The sequence below is a fragment of the Mustela nivalis genome (genome assembly GCF_964662115.1).
Source record: "Mustela nivalis genome assembly, chromosome: X".
NCBI lineage: Eukaryota > Metazoa > Chordata > Mammalia > Carnivora > Mustelidae > Mustela > Mustela nivalis.
The window spans coordinates 107,403,985-107,424,875 of record NC_139040.1 but is presented as its reverse complement, the minus strand read 5'-3'; the positions used below and the strand labels follow the sequence as shown (position 1 = coordinate 107,424,875).

The following is a 20,891-nucleotide window of genomic DNA, read 5'->3' as shown; positions in this document are numbered from 1 at the left end:
AGCAAAGTGGCAATTCCTTATATTAAATGCCTATATACATTTTTGAACAGACATCGTATGTACCAATATTTGCAGTTTTGAGGTAAGGAACGAGGCCTCCTTCTTGCTCGTTAACTAATCTAGACATGACTACTCACAGGCCATAATGCATATCTAAAATGTTTCTATGTTGGGCGCCTGGGTGGCTCAGTGGGTTAAGCCTCTGCCTTCGGCTCAGGTCATGATCTCAGGGTCCTGGGATTGAGTCCCACATTGGGCTCTCTGCTCAGCAAGGAGCCTGCTTCCTCCTCTCTCTCTCTGCCTGCCTCTCTGCCTACTTGTGATCTCTGTCTGTCAAATAAATAAACAAAAGCTTTAAAAAAATAAATAAAATGTTTCTATGTTTTGTTTTAATAACACTCATAGTAGAGAGATCAATCTTACGTAAGTGTGTTATGAGAAAGGGAAGACAGTATTTTAAGGCAGTTTCAGCAAGCTGGGGAATTTGTTTTTAACTTTTATCCAAGATGAACTAAGCCATGCCGTATTTTCAAAATTCATCTTCAATCTTTCATCAGCAGCCTGTTCTAACAATTAATCTTATAAAATATAACTAAATTTTTCTTTTTTTTTTTGAAAGGGAGGGGTTAAAGATCCATGAATTTCCCATGCATGATTTTTTTTTGAAGGAAAATAAAACTCAAAATGTTCTATCAGAGTTGTAAGGTCTTCAAAGAAAACTTTTTCCTGGTTATGCAATATCGAGATCATTACCCAGGTCTGTGATAACTGTTAAATTAGGAAGTAGGCCATAACAATCTGTACGAATTTTGTTCTTCCAAGGTTCTAACTTCTGTTTTGGTTTTTAGATCTTACCTGCCGTCGAAAAACAAGTCACACAATGTCCTTGCACAGGGTAAGCACAGAGCTCAGATCATAAATATAGTGAAAATATAATACAAAAATATCAAACTGGCTGTTTAATTCCTACCTTTAAAAAGTTGGATTAAACTGGTTTCCTATTTTGCAGAAACACTGAGTTTATTCTATAGTGTAAACATTCTTGATAAACTTTTCTCTTGCTTATCATCATACCCAGTATGCAATAATCATTATTTATGTTCAGCTTCTATGTTATCACAAAATATAGACACTAACCTGAAGTGTAATGCATTAGTTTCTTTTTAAAAGATTTTATTTATTCATTTGAGAGACAGAGAGAGGTCGAGTGTGCATGAGTGTAGGGGGGGTGGGGGGAGGGGCAGAGGGAGCAGGCTAAGCAGACTCCCCGCTGAGCAGGGAGCCCAACAGCCCTCCATCCCAGGACCCCGAGATCATGACCTGAGCCAAAGTCAGACTCTCAACCAACCGAGCCACCCAAGTGTCCCATAATGCATTAGTTTAAATGTAATCTCAGATTTACCATGTCACTAAGCCCACTGTTTGGTTCAGTTGACATTCTCATAGCAAGATTTTCTTGATGAAGGAAAGTCCATTGATTTACATTCTAGACACACCTTAATGTGAGTCACTACTCAGAATGTGTTATTTTGTGGGTTTTTTGTTGTTTTGGTTTTTTTGTTTTGTTTTGTTTTGTTTTGTTTTTTGTTTGTTTTTGTGATTGCAGCTGACTTATCAGCGTGTCACTTCCAGAGGCACCTGGCTGGCTCAGCAGAGCGTGTGACTCTCAATCTCAGGACTGTGAGTTCCAGCTCCATGCCGGGCATGGAGCCTACTTACAAACAAAACGGAGTACTACTTTCACATGACACCTCATCTGCTGACCACATTTATTGGCAATGTTTTATCAGATGAAACATTCACGTTCCCAGTTTTCTACAGTGCAGTGCAAGGTGCATTTTTAGCAATGAGGTTGACAAAAAGAATTCTTAATATTTCCATCCTGCTGAAATCAGACATCTGCTAAAAGTTGTTCTACTAATTATTTGCTAATGATACCAAGTTGCAGTGGGAAGCACTTCGCAATTTTATGTTTTCTATAAGTCGCTCTTTCATAAACTGGCCTGTTCCTCCCTTTGGAAAGTGAAACCTGTACTACCTTCTTTGCCACCAATTCACCCAACATTTCCAAGCAAGTATCTTTGTTGTGTCTTTCTCTGATGCGTTGGCAATTATGTATGGATTTGGGGTCCATTATAAGAAGCCTGCACAGATGGGGCACCTGGGGGGCTCAGTTGGTTAAGCGTCTGCCTTCGGCTCAGGTCATGAACCCAGGGTCCTGGATGGAGTCCTGCATCAGGCTCCTTGTTCAGCAGGGATTCTGCTTCTCTCACTCCCTTTAGCCCTAACCGTGCACATGCTTTCTCTCTCTCAAATAAACAAATAAAATCTTTTAAAAAAGAAGCCCACATAGCACTAGTGTTTATATGTGAAAAATCGAGTATCAACTTCTGTTGGCTTTTTATTTCAATACCCTTTCTTTCTTATGCTTGGCTTGTAAATGCTGCTCTCAATTTGATATTTTTATTGTCTTTCTTAGCTAGAAAATTTCTACAACTAGTACACTCTGTTTGAAGCACTTTACCATCAGTTATGGCTGCAGGCCTGAACTTACCACTTGAAGGAAAATACTTGCAATTAAAACTAGTACAAACTCCTCTTGGCCTTCCATTTTCAGGACTCAACTTTGATTAGCACCATCTGATATACTACTCCTGCTGCCATCATAAATGGTTTATCTTCTTGACAAAAATGGCCCGGTAAAGCTTATTTTGTCAAATGTAATTCAGCACCAAAATTTACTTCCTTAATTTAGTTAATCATGTGAATCCCTAAGAGTTAAAGCATTGTAAAAACTGAAAAATTATTAAAATAAATAAATTCCTAAATTGTTTCTGATTCTTATAGACTTAGAGTTACAGGTGACAGAATAATCCTAAAATACGATGTAGTGTAATGTGGTCTTACAGTGAATGACTCATGTGCAGCTGGCGCAGTATGTGACTCACCAGGCGTGGGTGACCAACAGCCAAGGTGCTCTGCACCCTGTCCCATGAGACCAGTCTGCCGATAGACGCTCTTGTAGATGTTGCAGCAATGTCAAACTATTCTAAAAGCTTCCAAAGAGTCTCTCTCAATTTCACTTACCTCAATCGTAACAGTTCATGGAACAGCACTGGTCTGGGGACCACTCTTTAAAGTACGAGATTTGGGTTCGAGAGAGATTGGATTCCAAAACCAAAATGTTATTACTTACTAGCCATGTGACCCTAGGTCAGTTTTTGCAACCTCCTCTTCTCTAAAATGGACATGATTGGGGCGCCTGGGTGGCTCAGTCGGTTAAGCATCTGCCTTCGGCCCACGTCATAATCCCAGGGTCTTGGGATCGAGCCCTGAGTTGGGCCTCCCTGCTCAGCGGCGAAGCTGCTTCTCTACCTCCCTATGCCCACCCCGATACCCCTGCTCATGTGTGCTCGCTCTCGCTCGCTCGCTCTCTTGCTCTCTCTCAAATAAATGAATAAAATCTTTAAAAAATGGAGATGATAACATCAATCTCAAAGGGTTGGTGTGAAGATGAAGAAGTAAAGCATTCACACATTCATTCAGCGAACACATATCTAATGAACCCCTATTATGTACCAGAAACTGTCTGAGGAGCTTTGGTTACACCGACGAACAAAACAGACAATGGTGGGACAGAGATAATAGTAATAACAATGACCAAACAAGTAAATGATGAAGTTCATGAAAGTGACAAGCCTTATAGAAAAACGTGCCCCATCGAGTGTTGTAAGGGGACTCATGGGTCCTTGGGCAGGAGGCTGCAGCTGGACTGGTGTGATCAGGAAAGAAATGTGATTCGAAAATGCAAGCAGAATGACTAGCACAGAGCCTAGGTAGTACTTAGCAAATGGTAGCTTTTATAATTAGTTCATGATTCCTTCTGGTCTCCCTTCAGAAAGCTAAAATGCATTTATTTTGGGGTGATCGTTACAGGTGAGGGTGTGCCCCCAGCAGCGCCTGCGCACGTGCACACCTCCTCATGCCACAGAAATTTGGTGTGGGTTTAGCCATCTCCTTCTCGAGCACATTTCTGTTTGCATTCATGATCATTTGGGGGACCAAGGTAAGTAGGAGTTAGCTTGGTTTGAGTGTAGAAGAGGATGAAATGAGCAGCTCACAGACTTCTGGGCTAATTAACACAGAGGGAGCGTCAAAAGGCTGAGGCTGGCCTTTGAGTCCCTCCTCACTCTCCGTGCATCTAACTTGTCTCTCCTTAATTGGTTGAAGTGTCACTGTCTCTCTTGATCCTGCAAGAGGCATTACATTTGGCCAAAGCCATGGGAGAAAGTATATCAGGGAAGTGACAAGTGTTGTAAGCTGACCTTTACGGTTGATGTTTCTTGAAGATTGAACTCCCCATTGCTACCTTCTCAAAAATAACTTACTTCTACAAAATTGTACACACACCATGACAACACTTTCATTAGAAAAAACACAGGACGGGTGTCTGCAGAAAGAACAGTTATCTTAGAGTGCTGGGATTATCAGAACTTTCCCATTTTCTACAATTGGCATGTATTTTTTTTTTTTAAGTAATCAGAAATACCCAACAAGTGTCATTTATTTATTTATTTATTTATGGAGCAAAAATAACTAATTCTTGGTAATACACAGAGACTTGCTCTTTTGCACTTTCGTTTTCATTTTGGGGGTGTTGGAGGAGCGGAATATATTGGTTTGGGGACTGTTTGGAGAATTTCTCTTTTGGATTTTATCTCCACATTCTCTGAAAAACTCTGTGCATTTACTACTCAGACTGCTTCACTGTGTTATTATTAGACTATCCTCCTCCAAACTTGGCCGGAAGACAAAGGCCCCTCCAGATAAGAATCTCCACAATGTGCATTTTCAGAGCAAGTCCGAAGCTGTTTTGCTCTGACACTCAAAGAATCCGTTTGTGTTTTCAATTTCAAGTGCTATGCAGTAAACCATCAATCTATAGAGATTATATAAAAGGATCCTATGTTGCTTTGAGCCAGTTTCTGGGGGGAAAAAATCACCACTGAGGAAGGGCAAACATTTAAATAATAAACTGGCAGCCGCCGGTCCATTAGATGTGTCCATGGGGCCGGCTCCCTCAGTGTTCAGTTTCACTGTGATCTGTAGACACAAGTCTCCGGGACTGAGCTGGTGGTGATGGGCTCTGTTCCACTGGCACCTGCGCTCCTTCAGAGCAATACCTTTTATCAGACACCTCTCACATAGTCCTTTATAAGGAAGAGAAGATGCAGTGCCAGCTTGGAAAGGGAGAAGAAAATACCTACCAATTTCAAGTTCCCGAGTGGCCATTTAAATACTCATAGAGTGAGCCCTAGAAGCTTGAAACTCTCGATTTCTACACTGTTCTGAGCGCCATTCTTAGGAGCATCAGGATCTGTCCTCAGACAAAGCTTCATCCCCAAAGTTAAACCTCATAGTTTGCTAAATTAAGTACTCATTAATGATAAGGTCTGTCTTTAAAAAGTATATTTCTGGTGATGGGCTTAAAGAAGCCAAGTGAAAGAATATGTTCTTCCCGTTTTCTTCCGGAAACGACAATCCCCTTGATTGTCTCTTCACCAGCCCTTTCAAAGGGCCCAGGGGTTCGGTGCAGTGATTCTGTGGTGGCTTGCTTTTTTTCTTCAGTCACATAGACTGCCTTTCCATGGGATCGTTGGGTTAGCTTTTCGGTTGCTGTTTACACCTGGTTACCCTGACTTCATCTCAGATGGGCCAGATAATGACTGCTTACACACTGCTGACTTACTTGTGAGCCCCGTCACTTCCTCTCCCCTCTGTTCCTTAATAACTGTCCCTGTGCATTTCTCCACCTGCCATAACCGCAGCTGTCTGTGCCCAGGCCCAACCCAACGAGGCTTTAGCTCTACCATTTTGAGCTGAGAACCAGTGGAGTCAAACAGGCAATTCAATTTACATTCCCAAACTCTGGTGCACTTAGTTCTTTGAGTCAGTGGGTTTACTTTTTGTGCAATTAATGAGCATTTTTTTTTTTACTGCACTAAATGAAGAAGTCAAAACATATAATAGGTCATGTCTCAAACAATGTCATATTTCAGCCTGCCCCACCCCCACAAGAATACTGAGTATATTTGGTCGGTGTAAGGAATACCATTTTTTAAAAAGATTTTATTTATTTATTTGACAGAGATCACAAGTAGGCAGAGAGGCAGGCAGAGAGAGAGGAGGAAACAGGCTCCCTGCTGAGTAGAGAGCCCACTGCAGGTACTTGATCTCAGGACTCTGAGACCATGACCAGAGTGGAAGGCAGAGGCTTAACCCACTGAGCCACCCAGGCGCCCCAGGAATACCATTTTTAATGTGGTTTAAAGTTTCATCATTGGATCTCAAGGCAAAAAGAGGCTGCTGACTCATTTCATCCGACCAAAGTAGACAATGACAGTAGTAGTTGAATATGAACAGCCAAGGACCCTTAAAGCTTAAAATTGATGCTGTAAGACCCGCAGTAAAGAATCTCTCCATTATCTAGAGTCCTCCACCTGAAACCCAGTTCACACATTCTATCCCATTTGGTCCTTATTGGTATTTGGGCTCTTCTTCCTCAAGAGGAGTGTGAATGCCTTGAGGCTGGGCATCGTCCCACGCATATTTGTACCTTCTACAATACCTGGCACCAAACCTGGTGTCCCGTTGAGTCTCCAACAATCGCTGAATTGATTTGAATTCATGGTTAACCCAAAGAAGGAAAAGGCTTACACTGAAAAACAGAGATTTATGCAATTTTTTTAAGGTGCTAACACAGGAACGAAGCAGGTTGTAAATAACATGTTAGTGGAAGTGCTTCAAAAGAACCTCGGGGGAGTCTTTAACCACTCAGAGCAGGTTGACATCCTATCACCTTAACTATGGAGAAAGAGAATCAAAATGGGTTTAGAATTCAAACAGCCATTTATAAAGTTAAAGCTGCTATTAAATAAATCCAATATGATATTTTTACCAAAAAAAAATCTGAAGGTATAGGATGGCAAAATAACATTAAAAGATTCCTCAGAAAATCTTTTAAAAAATCTTTAAAAAAATTTAAAAAATTTAAAAGATTCCTCAGACCAGTTTAATTCATCTGGAATGAAATGAGGGGGGAGCAGTTTTATCTGGACATGGAGAGGCATTCAGCCTCCTCCCTATCAGACAAAAACTTTCAATCCAATGAGACCAATGCAAACACCGCAAAATATTCTCCATGTATCATCAGAATACAGAGCGACATGAGTTACAAAAAAATGCTGAACAAAGTCTGAAGTACTACCACTGTCAAAATGCTGACATTGATTTTATTCACTTCTTGAGATCTAAATTGGAAAATCAAAAAGGATCAGATTGAACACAGGTCTTTATGATATACTATAATCAAAGACAATACAGGGCTAGGACTACAATGCGTAATGGAAGGTCTCGAAGGATGAAATTTGCTGATTCTGGAATGGAGGAATGAGCTGCCATTATTGGAATGAGTTTTGTTCCTTAACTTAGTGATTTATTACTCATATTGCCAATTCACTGATCATTGTCCCGTCACTCAGACAAAGAAATCCAGAACTTTGTAAAGAATAAATAAGGAAAGGGAGAGACCTAAACCCACGAAATGATGTGCAAATAAAGAAAGGGAAAACTAATTTGCTATCAAATGATTTTATCTTTACTTAAAAACATACAGAAGCAATTCTTCCCTGCGGTTATATATAAAAGCAAAGTCGCTTAAAATTTTCTTAGGAAATCAGCTTTCCCAGAGAAATGTATTTATAGAGAGAAGGGACATGCCAAAACAGAGTTGAGAGAACTGAAGGCTGGACTCCCTGTCCTCTGTCAGATGACTGCTCCCTTCGTAAATGTACCAAGGCAGGAGTCTCTAAACTATGGCTCATGGCCGAAATCTGACCCACAGCCTGTTTCTCTACTTGCCAAGGGCCAATCATGGTTTTCACATTTGCAGATGGTGGCAACATTTATTTTTAAAGAATACTATTTCATGACGTGTGGAAAGGACACGAAATTCCTAATTTGGGGTCCACAAATAAAGTGTCATTGGAACACAGCATCATGTGCTCACGCATTGTCTGTGGCGGCTTTCTTGTCATAACCGTGCACCCGAGCAGTTGGAAGAGAACATATGTCCCGAGAAACCCAAAACTCATTATCTGGCCTTTTATAGTAAAAGTTTGGAAAACCTTGTGTTTTATTATTCATGACATATTTACATTCAAAGTGGACGTGTTTCCAAAGAGTCTGGGACTTCGTGTGGCTTCACATTGGAAGGAAACAATATTCTCTTATGCATGTGCCCAGATACACTTACCTCCATGCACATACAAATGGGGCACCTCCTGATGACCTGTAAGCGCAGCTAATACAGCTCATGGATGCTTTTGGTGGTTTTTGCTTTTGTTTTTTTAGCACAAGAGAGAGCCGGCAGGATGGGGGTAGATAGGAGGCACAGAGGAAAAGGAGACAGAGAATCTTTTTTTTTTTTTTAAAGATTTTATTTATTTATTTGACAGAGAGAGAGAGAGATCACAAGTAGGCAGCGAGGCAGGCAGAGAGATAGAGAGGGAAGCAGGTTCCCTGCTGAGCAGAGAGCCCGATTCGGGACTCAATCCCAGGAGCCTGGAACCATGACCTGAGCCGAAAAGGCAGAGGCTTTAACCCACTGAGCCACCCAGGCGCCCCAGAGACAGAGAACCTTAAACAGGCTCCATGCCCAGCACAGAGCCCAACTCGTGGCTCAATCCCATGACCCTGAGATCATGAAGTGAGCCAAAATCAAGAGTCAGATGCTTAACTGACAACTGAGCCACCTACGTAGCCCTCATGGCTGCTTTTGACAGAGGGTGAATTCACACACTACCTAGAAAGCTGGTTCTAAGAGGAGATGAGCATTTGGAATAGATTCCTGGTGGTTTTTCTCTTTTCTCTCTATGAGTAGAATAGATGGGCTGTAAGTGAGCTATTTCATAAAATTTTAGACGTAGAGAGGAGAAATACCAAAGTCAGGTCTTTCCAAACGTAAACCTATCAAATGTCACCAGCACCAATGAAAACCGAATTCTTCTTAGAAACCTGTCACATTAAAAAACAATCACAGCCTCTTTGACACCAGCTCACTCCCATACCCTAGAATGCATGCTCGGTTGTGTGTCATCCGAATACTGGAGGACTTGGCCGGAGAGAAAATGGAGCGTGCCCAGAAAAATATATTGTTGAGTTTCCTGGTTATGGCTTTCTTATTTTAGACGACTCAAGTGTAAATGCAATCATGACCTTTAAACATCCATGCGTTGATATGTGAGAAATATTCAATACATGCAGTAAACAACCAGCCCAGCATTATATCTCTATATCTCTAATGTAGTCTGCTACTGTCTCACAGCACGTTGATTCGCTAAATATAATCGTTGCTATTTGGCAGAAAGCCGTTGTCCACCAGCAGGCTCTCTGAGGAAGAGTGTCCCGTAAAATATATTTAATAGGAAAACAATACATTTTTAAAAGTTTTACTTGGTGCATGCATGCATGACCCCAAGGATAAAAATAACCAGTGTGGGGATGTAATATGTAAATCAAGAGATAATATAGAACGCCAGCAATTTTTATTCGAATTTTCTCATGTTGGAATATTGTGATGTCTCTGTGGGATCCAGTCACTGACGGCGCAAAGCAAATGATTGTGGGGAACAAGGAAGAGTAGCCTTGTATAATGCATTGGTGCAGAAAGGAAATTTACGCTCAGAGGACTTTGGACAAAGCCTCCTAGAGAGCATTTCTTCTGCCACAGGTAGTGTGGTTCATTTAGTTGATAGCAGAAAAGGCCACAAATTTCTCCCATCTCGGTATGTACTCCCTCTGCAAGTTAATTTGGCTGCTTCTCCCAGCAAGAGGTGGAGTCTATCTTCCTACCCTTTGAATCTGGGTAGCAAATAATGACACAAATAGAATCTTTGAGGGCCCCTGTCCTCCCTTTGGGGTTTGCCCTGTCTTGGTGCTCTTTGCAAACCTGAGGCCACAGTGTGAAGAAGCCCAGGCTGGTCTGGGCGTCTTCAGGGAGCAGACCATCATCTCAGCTGTGGCCTCTGAGACCTTGCCCCCCACCTCCCCCAGGCCAACTACCAAACGTGTGAGTGACACCATCCTAGATAGCCCAGAACAGAACCTCGCCGCTGATCCACAGACTCGACGGATTTAATAAATGCTTATTATTTGAAGCCAGCACATTGTGGAGGGACTTGGTATGCAGCGTGAGCTAGAGTCAGGGCCTGGGTAGTGGGTCCTGAGTGGTTCCAGCATTGGGGCTGGGGGTGGGGGGTCCAAACACACTGCTTTTGCCCAGAATTTGCCAGACTGTGGGGGCCATTATATACAAGTCTGCGGAAGACTGCTGCTTATGTGCTGGTTGCTGGGGCTTATTGATGGGGTGTACAGGGATCATGTCAAGCCCTAGGGGACCTTCTTGGCCTGGCAGCCACCTCCATGAAAGGACTTATAATTCTGGTTCCTGCTGGTCTGCCAAAATGGCTCAGGTCCATGAAGTTGGGGAAGGCCTGGAACTTCCTCCACCAGTTAAGAGTTCTTTATACTCCACAACCTCTGAAGGGCCTCTGACACTGCCATGTGTTTCTTGGATTTGTCCTGGCTCAAGTGAGAATCTTTGGGATAGTCACAGAAGCTGCAAGGACAGGGACGAGGGCAGACATCCACACTATAGGTTCAGGACTGGGAGAATGCCAGGCTCTCTGGAGGCAAACCACATTCATGAAGAAGGGGTTTTGCCCTCCTCAGAGTTCAGGCAATTTCATGGACCGCCTGGGCCCTAGACTGGATCTGATGGCATTTCTGATGGCAAGGGAACAGACAAACAAACAGAATGCTTCACTTTTCTGGGTTTCCATTTCCAAATCTATGAAGTGCAGAAAACTGGGTTGGAGGCTATTTACTGTCTTTGGTGGATTTAACAGTCCTCGAAAGTCATCTCCCAGACTTTGCACCATGTCCTTCTCCAACCCTCACTTCGCTCTGCCATCCCCCACCACCCCCCGGCCCAGAATTGTGATTTTGAGGGAGAAGGGAGGTAGGCCCATTTCAGGAAGAGGACCAGAGTCATGCCCACGGATTTTACCTGAGCTCGTCTAACTGATGTTCGGTGACTTCGCTCAGGGGACCATTCCTGGGGGTCTGGCAAAAATGTAGTAGAGGAAGTGTTCGGCGTGGTGGGGGAGCAGCCCAAAAAGAAGCCTGGGAAGGGCGTCCAATCTAATATGCTCCCTTGTAAATCATCCCCCATCCGCGGGGTGGCGCTCTCTCTCGCACTCTCTCCTCCACCTCTTCCTCCCTCCTCCTCCCTCTCACTCTGCCAGAGGGTTGACTGATCTTGTAAGATAAGGACTTCAACCTGTGGGTTTACTTAATTCATTTTTCTCTGTGAACTCTGTTATCCTAACAAAGTTTTGGTTTCTACACTGCATTAATAGATTAACCATTCTCAGTATGTTGGGGTCTTGTTTTGTTTCTTTTTAAAGAAAAATTTTATTCATTTATTAGAGAGGCGGGGGGAGCAGAGAGAGAGAATGAGAGAGGGACAAGCAGACTCCCTACTGGGTATGGAGCCCTAAAGCAGGGCTTGAGCCTAGGACCCCGAGATCGTGACCTGAGCTGAAATCAAGGGTCATACGCTTACCCGACTGAGCCACCCAGGTGCCCCTTCTTTTGCTTTTTAATACTTGAGTTTTTTTTTCCCTATTCTGAATGCTTACAAGCTGGTCCCAGCTCAAAACCTACCAATGACTTCCCATCAGAAAAAGCCCTTACTAGTTCCAGTGGCCTGAACGTTACCTCGGAACAGCCTGTCCTGCCGACCCTACACCCACCACTCTCTCCATCACTCAGCTCCGCTTGCTGCTTCTGGAATACAGCAACGCTGTTCCCCCTTCATGTTCCCAGCCCAGGTCCTCTTGTGACATACAGCTCTACTGGTAACCAGGGTTTTTTTTAAGTTCCCCAGAAAGTTCTAATGTGTGGCCAGGGTTGAGAATAACTGAGCTAGAGTGCCATTTAGGCTCAAAGCTTTTCTACTTTAAATGTGGGCGTAAACCACCTTGGAATCCCACTCTGGCGCAGGCTCTGATTCAGGAGTGCGGAGGGGCTCAGGATTCTGCCCTTTAACCCAGTCACCCAGGTGATGCTCATCTCCCAGTCGATGGTGAGTTTCCTGAGACTGGGGACCGCACCCCACTTTATGCCACCTGTGAATGTTTGCTGACTGAAAGCTCTGCAAGTTACCTCAGCTTCCTTTCATAAACGTGGCATGCCACCACCAGTAGGTTCTCATGGCCTCAACTAGGACAGGATATGTTACCCAATCAAGATATCAGGCTCTGTAACATACATCCGGCTGTTATAATAGGACTTCACACAGGTGAACACTTTGTATTAAATCCTTACATTTCAGAGCCCTAACAACTTTATTTTGGACTGTGAAGGAAGCTTTCATCTCTCCTGCCATGATAAAATGTGTTCTTGTTCTTCAGATCCTTCCCCGTGGTTGTTATAATCTCTTCAGTCTTGCTGGGTTTGACATGGAGGGAGGTAGATTTCAGCCAGAGAGATTTTTCTGAGGGAAAAAAAATGAGAAAGTAAAGATGCTGCTCTACTTTCGGCATCCAATATCCTCTGTGTGGTCATCAATAGCACTGATTCCTGACACCCATACTACAAAACTAGATTTCCAAGTCTATGTTCTGTCAACAACTTCATCAACTGCCTTTATAGCATTTTCTTCTGAAGTCTTCTTTGTGTCACTTTATATATCTTATTTTCCCTGCCCAGAGTGTCCGCACCGAAAGGACATCCCTCAGGTGGCCCACTTAGTCACCCACTAAATCCAAAATGAAGTCACCCCTGCTCTTGCCCCATCTTGCACCAGCAGAGAAGATAATCTAATTTCAGGAGCTGCAGGCACTCTCCTCCCCAGAGCACAAGAGAATGGGATTTCTTCCTAACGAGGTTAACAGGGATATTGTTGTTTCGGGCTTTGCCGACAAGGGGAAGATTGATCCTCTCCATTCTCTTTCCTGATTCTGAAGAGATTGCGGACCTGGGATCTGCAGTGCCTCTGGGTCACGTGGTAATTTAAAATTGATGACTTGGAAGGAGAATGGAGATAAAGATGCTGTCCTGGGATGTGTCCTTTTATAGAGAGGTGTCGTAATTTGGGGGTGCAATGTTCTCTCAAGCACTTCTTTGGAAACACACACACGCACACGCACACACAGTGGTTCAGGGATGTACTTTGGTCACTGACTTCATCAGCCAGACACTCAAGGCCGCCCCTGTCTGAGCATAGAGGCAGAGATGTACCATTTACTGATTAGAACAGGGGACCACGAGGGTGCTAATTAACATCTTAGAAGTACAATAGTATGATTTCATTCCATAAATTCAAAAGCGGACATAACTACTATGTTCTTAGAGTCCAAAAAGAGGTTGCCTAGGGGTGAGGGTTAGTGACTGGAAGGAAGCCTAAGGAGTGCTTTCTGGTGTTCTGAAAACATTCTAGTTCTTGAATCTTTTCCTTCGGTGTGTTCACCTGCTGGAATCCCACTGATCTCTATCTACTTCTGATTTGTGTACTTTGCACACCGTCCTTCATTAAAAATACACCAATAAATATCCAACACTTTTAACACTCTTAAATAAAGTTTTCCACTTAGGAAGAAATCGTAAGTTGAAGAAATCACTGTCTGAAAGTGTATCTGAAAGTCAGTTGTTCAATTTAAGGACACACGCCCCCCTCCAACGAAGTGTTCATTCTCCCCCTCAGACTTCAGGGCCGTGAGTGTCAGGCCTCTTCTTGAATCTTAGTTTTGCTTCAGTTGTGAGGAACGCCAGGAAATCTGTGACTTGGAAGGAGCTGTAACCTTAACAGGCTTCTTTATCTTATTAATGAATTATATCTTAGGTATGTGCTTGCATTGAAATATGCAGCCTGCCCTCAGTTATTAGTCCCTGAAACGGCCCCACGTCTCCGTGAGGGCGCTCACCCTCAAGGCCTGCCGGATAGGATGAGGGACCTTTGTGATCAAGCCTCACGCTTCCTGGATACTAATTAGGTCTCCACACAATGGAGCTGGCCTGACTTACCAAGTTAAGGAATGAATCAAAGTGTTGAGACAGATTATAATGGTGCCTGCTTTACTCCCTAGGAACAAACCAGATACAATAAATGAATTCTGTCCCCCCCACACCTGTTGTAAATTAATTCTTTAAATTTCTAGGCTCACATGGCTCATGAGTCACAAAGTACAAGTTGTATGCAGGAAATGGTGTTTCTCCTCCCCCTACCCTCTGTCAGGCCGTGTCCACCCCCCACCATCCCTGTTGATAGTGTCTTTGTGTCTTCCAGAGACGATTAAGGTATACTCAGATAAATTTTGAAATGATCAGTAAGAGAATTCTGTCAGGCTTCTGTGCTCAATTAAAAATAAAAAAATCCCTGTTTTAGGACCTTGCCATTCAAACTGGGGTCCTTAGACTAGCAGCGTTAGCATCACTTGGGAGTTGGTTAGAAATGCAGAATCTCTGGCCCCCAGTCCAGAGCCACAAAGCAAAATCTGCATTTTGGCAAGATCTCCAGGGTATTCATAGAGGCCAAAAGTGTGAGAAACAATACTTTAGGGGAAAGGGACCTGAAGGAGTAGTCAGATCGGTGGGTTACAAAGGTACCCAGCTTATTCCAAAGGAGTTCTTTGTCCTTTGGAGGAAGAATTAACTCAATCGAGTTTCATTATCCTTGTCACAATTTCCTCAGAGATTTTTCTCTCGTGCATACATAAAATGATGAGCAGCTGTCTTAGGCATTTATGGCCCTCAGAACGCTCGCCCCGTCTCTTCTACCTCCAGCACTGAGGACTTTCATCTGTTGCACGTGTGGACTGGAATGTTGAAGGTCTGGGTGCTGGGTAATGGACATGGCCCCAGGGAGTCGGCATCAGGGCCTGCCTCACAGGAGAACTGGGGAAGTTGCTGGCTTCCTAGTCATCTTTCCCCAAAGTCCTTGTCTCACTCCCTGACTCTATTGCTGGACTCTACTTGCTTTTCTTTAGGCCTTGGTTCAGTGCTTTCAGATGGAGGTGGTACCACACTCCTTTCCAGCCACCATGCTCATCAACCTTTGTTATTGCTCTGGGCAATTCCTTTTGGGTTCAGGGATCCTACCCACAGCCCTCAGATATGTCCTATTTCCATCTGAGGATTTGCAACCAGTTACCAACAGGAAAAGCAAAGGAAATGAAACCAGTTACCAACAGGAAAAGCAAAGGAAAGCAATTACTTTTACCTTGTCCTTGCTTCTCAGAATAAGAATGTGATGATATTGTTTATGACTAGCATGGGAGAGAAGAAATTCCATGGGGTTGGTTCCCTCTTGCATTGACGAGTGACCTTCTTTTTGCTAGTGAAGTCCGCTGATGTGGGACGTTGTTGGTATGAGGATATTTCTTTTTTTGTTTCACGAAGGGACTTAACATACTTCTCACTTCCTTTCCTCTACTTTTCAAGTTCTTTCCTCAATAGCAATTAGCCACAGAACACATCCTTCTACCACTTAACTCTTTGCTGCTACTCTACATTTCCTGCACTGCAATTTATAGTCATTAGGCCTCTGTCATAGTCTGATGCTGAAGACTTTTCCTACTGACTAAATGGCATTTTTAAAATTTCTCTTGTGACAAGTATACTTAACGTGAGATCTCCCCTCATAACAAATGTTTAAGCATGAGATATGTTGTCATTGACGATTGGGATGATGCTGGGAAACCGAAGCCTTGTCCTTGTCCAATTAATTTTTATTAAATTATCATAGGCTACAGAAGTGCACCCAAAGGTACAGCTCAGTGAGATTTCCAACCTGATTACAGCCCTAAGACCAGCCCCCCGATCAAAAAACCCGAGCGTGTCTAGCACCTCAGCTCCCTCCTGCCCCCTGCGCGGTCACCACGTGCCCCTGGGGGTAACCACTCTCTTGAGTCCGAATAGCGTATTAAGGTAGCACGTGTAGGCGAAAATGGCGGCCTACAGTGCGCACTCCCGGGTCTGGCCGCCATTACTCAGAGTCATGCCTGTGAGCTCCAACTGCACTGAGTGCAAAGCTGAAGATCATGAATTCTCTAGCGCGGCATTACTTACCCATTCTACTATTGACGATTGTTCTGCGGTTTCCAGTTTGAGACTATTATGATGAGCACTTATATGAATATTCTCATACACGTCTCCTCAGGAACGTACGTAAGTTTTTTCCTGTTGAGTGTACCCCGAAGGCGAAAGTTGCTGGGTGATGCTGACTTCTTAATGTATCAGGACTGATCACCTCGTGCGCACCTGTGCCGGAGAAGCAAAGGATGTGATTGGACAGGTAGGCGTGCACTCAGATGCACAAGGGTAAGCAGAAGAGCTGGAATCTTTTCTTCCCCCATGTGAAAAAGGAGCTTTTGGCTTACCAGCAAGTTCTGAACTCCTGCCTTATTCCAGCATCCCAAGGATGCAGTGTTGATTGCTTTAGTTTATTTTATGATTTTAATGAGATCACCCCACTGCTGCAATAGCTTTTCCAAGCATGACGGAGTCAACTCTCGGTTGTTTGCCAGCGGCAGCTAAAAAAACTGCTCTTCGTGATTTTCTGCTTCGGAGTCTCCATCCTTGAGGGTGAATAGTAGAGGCAGGACATGCCATGCACAGAGGAGGTGGTCCTCTGCACGCTGTCATGGGGATGATCTGCCTGGACTATAAATAGCCCTGCCATACATACCCTCTTCCTGCAGGGCCTGGAACCCCCATCACTTAAGCGAGCATTCGAGGTTACCCCACTGAGGCAGGGGAGATGCTGTTGGAAGGCTACTGCGGAAACGTATGTGTTTCCTGCAGAGAGAGAAGGGTCTTTATCTGTCTCCCAGGGGGTTAGTAAGTCATAAACTTGGCAGTCAAGAGAAGTCAGTGCATGGGGCACTGGAAAGAGGGTCTTCACGGAGGCAGCCCGGCTAGGATGTGCAGCGATGGGGACCTGACGGGGAGGAACAGAGTCTTAGGGCAGTGTACAAAGAGCTTAGACCTGCGAGGTGGGATTCACAGAAAGACCCCCTGGACCACCCCGGGGCTAGGGTTTAGAGAACACCCAGGAACAAAATGCCTGCTGAGAAGCCCCTTGGATCTTGAATGGTCTGTGTTTCTGACTCTCTGATTTCATCTGTTGAGTAAAACAGTATTTTGATTCATACATTTAAAAATCTTTGCTGTTTGTACTTTCTTATTATGCTAATCTTATTTAGGTATATTTTAGCCATTTCTTGTGGGAGAAGGTAATGGCACCATAATTTGATACCTTCTCAGCTCCAGGCTATTCAAGACTTTTTTCTGTTAAATGTATAATATCTTTCTCTATATTCATACATATATATTATACATATACATAATATGTGTTATATATGTGTATATATATATACTGTTTGGTATCATTAAATTTCATCATGATGGTGATTTTGACGGAGAGGAGGCATGCTCTTAGAGGCTCATCCACACTGAGCAGACTTAAAGAATCTTTATTTTTTCATGATGATAAAATAAGGCATAGTCATAGAAAATTAAAATTTTACAAAAATGAAAAAAGTAAAAACTGAAAGCTCGGCATACCTGGACTGTTTGTTAAAGGTATAGCAGGAGTGGAATCTTAACGGCTGAGCTCCAAGGAGCACTCGGCTGCCTCGGGTCGGAGGCGGGAGCTGACGAGTTCGTAGACCCTGGGACAGCTCTGCATCATGGACAGATCTAAAGAGAATTGCATTGCGGGGCCTCTGAAGACCACGATTGCACTCGGTGATGGTCCAAAACGTGTTCCGGTGACTCAGCAAATTCCTCCAAATCCGTTATCTGCAAATACTGGCCAAGCCCAGAGGGTCTTGTGTCCTTCAAACTCCTCCCAGCGGATTCCTCCACAAGCACAAAAGCTCGTCTCCAGCCATAAATCGGTTCAGAATCTGAAGCAGAAGCAATTGCAGGCAACCAGTGTCCCTCGTCCTGTCTCTAGGCCACAGAATAATACTCAAAAGAAGGAGCAGCCATCATCATCAGCCCCTGGAAGTAATTCTGAAAAGGAACTGGCAACAAAACAGAAAAGTGAAGAATCAAAAAAAAGGCAATGGGCTTTGGAAGATTTTGAAATCGGCTGTCCCCTGGGTAAAGGAAAGTTTGGTAATGTTTACTTGGCGAGAGAGAAACAAAGCAAGTTTATCCTGGCTCTTAAAGTATTATTTAAGGCTCAACTGGAGAAAGCAGGAGTTGAGCATCAGCTGAGAAGAGAAGTAGAAATACAGTCCCACCTCAGGCATCCAAACATCCTCAGACTGTATGGCTATTTCCATGATGCCACCAGAGTTTACCTAATTCTAGAATATGCACCTCTCGGAGCTGTCTACAGAGAACTTCAGAAACTGTCGAAGTTTGATGACCAGAGAACTGCTACTTATATCACAGAGTTGGCAGATGCCCTGTCTTACTGTCACTCAAAGAGAGTCATTCATAGAGACATTAAGCCAGAGAACCTACTCCTTGGATCGGCCGGAGAGCTTAAGATGGCAGACTTCGTTCGGGTGGTCGGTACATGCCCCATCCTCCAGGAGAACCACCCTCTGTGGCACCCTGGATTACTTGCCCCCAGAGATGATTGAAGGCCAAATGCATGACAAGAAGGTAGATTTCTGGAGCCTTGGGGTTCTTTGCTATGAATTTCTTGTTGGGAAGCCACCTTTTGAGGCAAGCACGTACCAAGAGACCTACAAAAGAATATCTCGGGTTGAATTCACATTCCCTGACTTTGTGCCGGAAGGAGCCAGGGACCTCATTTCAAGACTGTTGAAACATAATCCCAGCCAAAGGCTGACTCTCAAAGAAGTACTAGAACATCCCTGGATCATAGCGAATTCATCAAAACCATCAAGTAGCCAAAAAAGCAAAGAATCAACTAGCAAACAATCTTAAGAATGGTGCACGGGGAGGAATCTGAGAGGCAGGGCTGCCACCTGGTGTCAGCAAGGCCTCCCTGTGCCCAAGGGCACTGCTGACAAGGGCCTACTGAGCAGGCGCTGCCTCAGTCTCCCCACCCAAGAGTCCACTCCAGTGAACACTGCTCTGGAGTGAAAGGAGCCACAGGAATTGTGACAATGTCACTAGTTTCACAACCCGGAAGCGAGGTTCACCTGGAGCCCCTCCCCACAGCCTGGCTGGAGCAAGGCCTCCTTGTGGAGGGGGAAGCGGCTCGGGGCCTGACTGCGGGGAGAGTGGCCACATCACCGTGACTCCGTCAGTGACACAGGCGTGCAATAACCTTCTGAGTCCCTTCGTGTGCGTGTAACTTATTGGGTGGCCAAGCCTGGGAAAGCCGTCAGGATGAACATGTGATTCTTTCTTTTAATGTTAAAATAAAGATTTTTGTGTCGACTTCTATCTTCATTTCCGTGGCATCCCTTGAGGACTGTGCTCCGTTCCAACACGTCTGCCAGACACGAGCGGTGAAGACTGGTTAGCGGAGTTCTCCTCACCCCTGAGACTGTGATACAGAAACGTGTGCTCTGCCCTCATCTTGGGGCTGGCTAGAGCAGACCTGTCTCAGCTGTTTCTAAATGTTAAAGGGCTTATTTCATGGTTTTGAGGTTTTAATTTTTGTAAAGCACATTAAGTCACCTATAAAATGATTACACTTCAAAAAAAAAAAGGTATAGCAGGAGTTAGGGATGTCTGTTGTGCATAGTTTTTGATGACCAAGGACATATTTAAAAAAAAAAATGTAGCATTGACTACTTCTCATACAATAGATTAAATACATGCCTTATAACAAATGTCCTCATTGGCCCAAGGGTGGGTGGCCCTTCTGGGAAACAGAGCAGAGCCTGACCTTCTCCTTTGCCTCTTTCTGCCTCCTTCTCCACCTTCCACTAAAATTTATGAAACAGAGTAACCAACCTAACAAGACAGTTCTACACATTCAAAAAAGAATTTGAAAAAGATAAGACATTTATAAAAATCGCCACAAAAGATTGTATAAGAATGTTTATAAGGATTCCTCATAATAGTCAAAACCTGGCATTGATCCAACTTCCCATCAGTGGGAGAGGGAATAAACAAATTGTGGTATATTCACATAACAGAAAACTCAGCAAGGGAAAGGAACAAGCTACTGATCGTGTAACATTATGACTGATTCTCAAGAATGTTTGTTGAGCAAACGAAACCAGAATCAAGAAACCTACTGTATGATTCAATTTATGTGCAGGTCTTAAACAATTTAACCTAATCCGTGGTGATAGAAATCAGAACAGTGGTTGACTGGGGTGGGGACTGAAGGTGTGGTCTTAGGCAGGGATTGCTTTCCAGGGCACAAGGGACTTTCTGGGATAATGGAAATGTTCAACATTTCAAATGAGGGGGTGTTTTCATGGGCATAGAGATTTGTCAAAATTCACCATTGTCTTATGATCTGTGCCTTTTATTGCATAGAAATTATATTTCAGCAGAAATAATTTTGGAGGTGCCTGGGTGGCTCAGTCGGTTGAATGGCTGACTCTTGGTTTCAACTCAGGTCATGATCTCGGGGTCATGAGATGGGAACCCTGGTTTGGGCTCCATGCTCAACGAAGGCTCTGCTGGAGGTCCTCTCCCTCACACCCTGCTCCTCTCCCTGTTCCCTGTCTCTCAAATAAATTAATAAAATCTTGAAAAAAATAATTTTTAAAGAATTTCCTAGTATGGGCCTGTAATGTTTGGCTCCATTGTTCTAGTTATGCTCCCTATTTCGGGGGCAGCTGCAGGGGACAACACTGTCGCTCTTCCCTTCTGCCCCA

General features: G+C 43.9%; 1 pseudogene across 1 annotated transcript; it reads left to right on the top strand.

Moving 5' to 3' along the window:
- The first annotated feature begins 17,725 nt into the window (after nt 1-17,725).
- LOC309856244 (aurora kinase A pseudogene) lies at nt 17,726-19,491 on the top strand (annotated as a pseudogene). Its single transcript has one exon. The product of its transcript is annotated as an aurora kinase A pseudogene (transcript).
- The last annotated feature ends 1,400 nt before the right edge of the window (nt 19,492-20,891 follow it).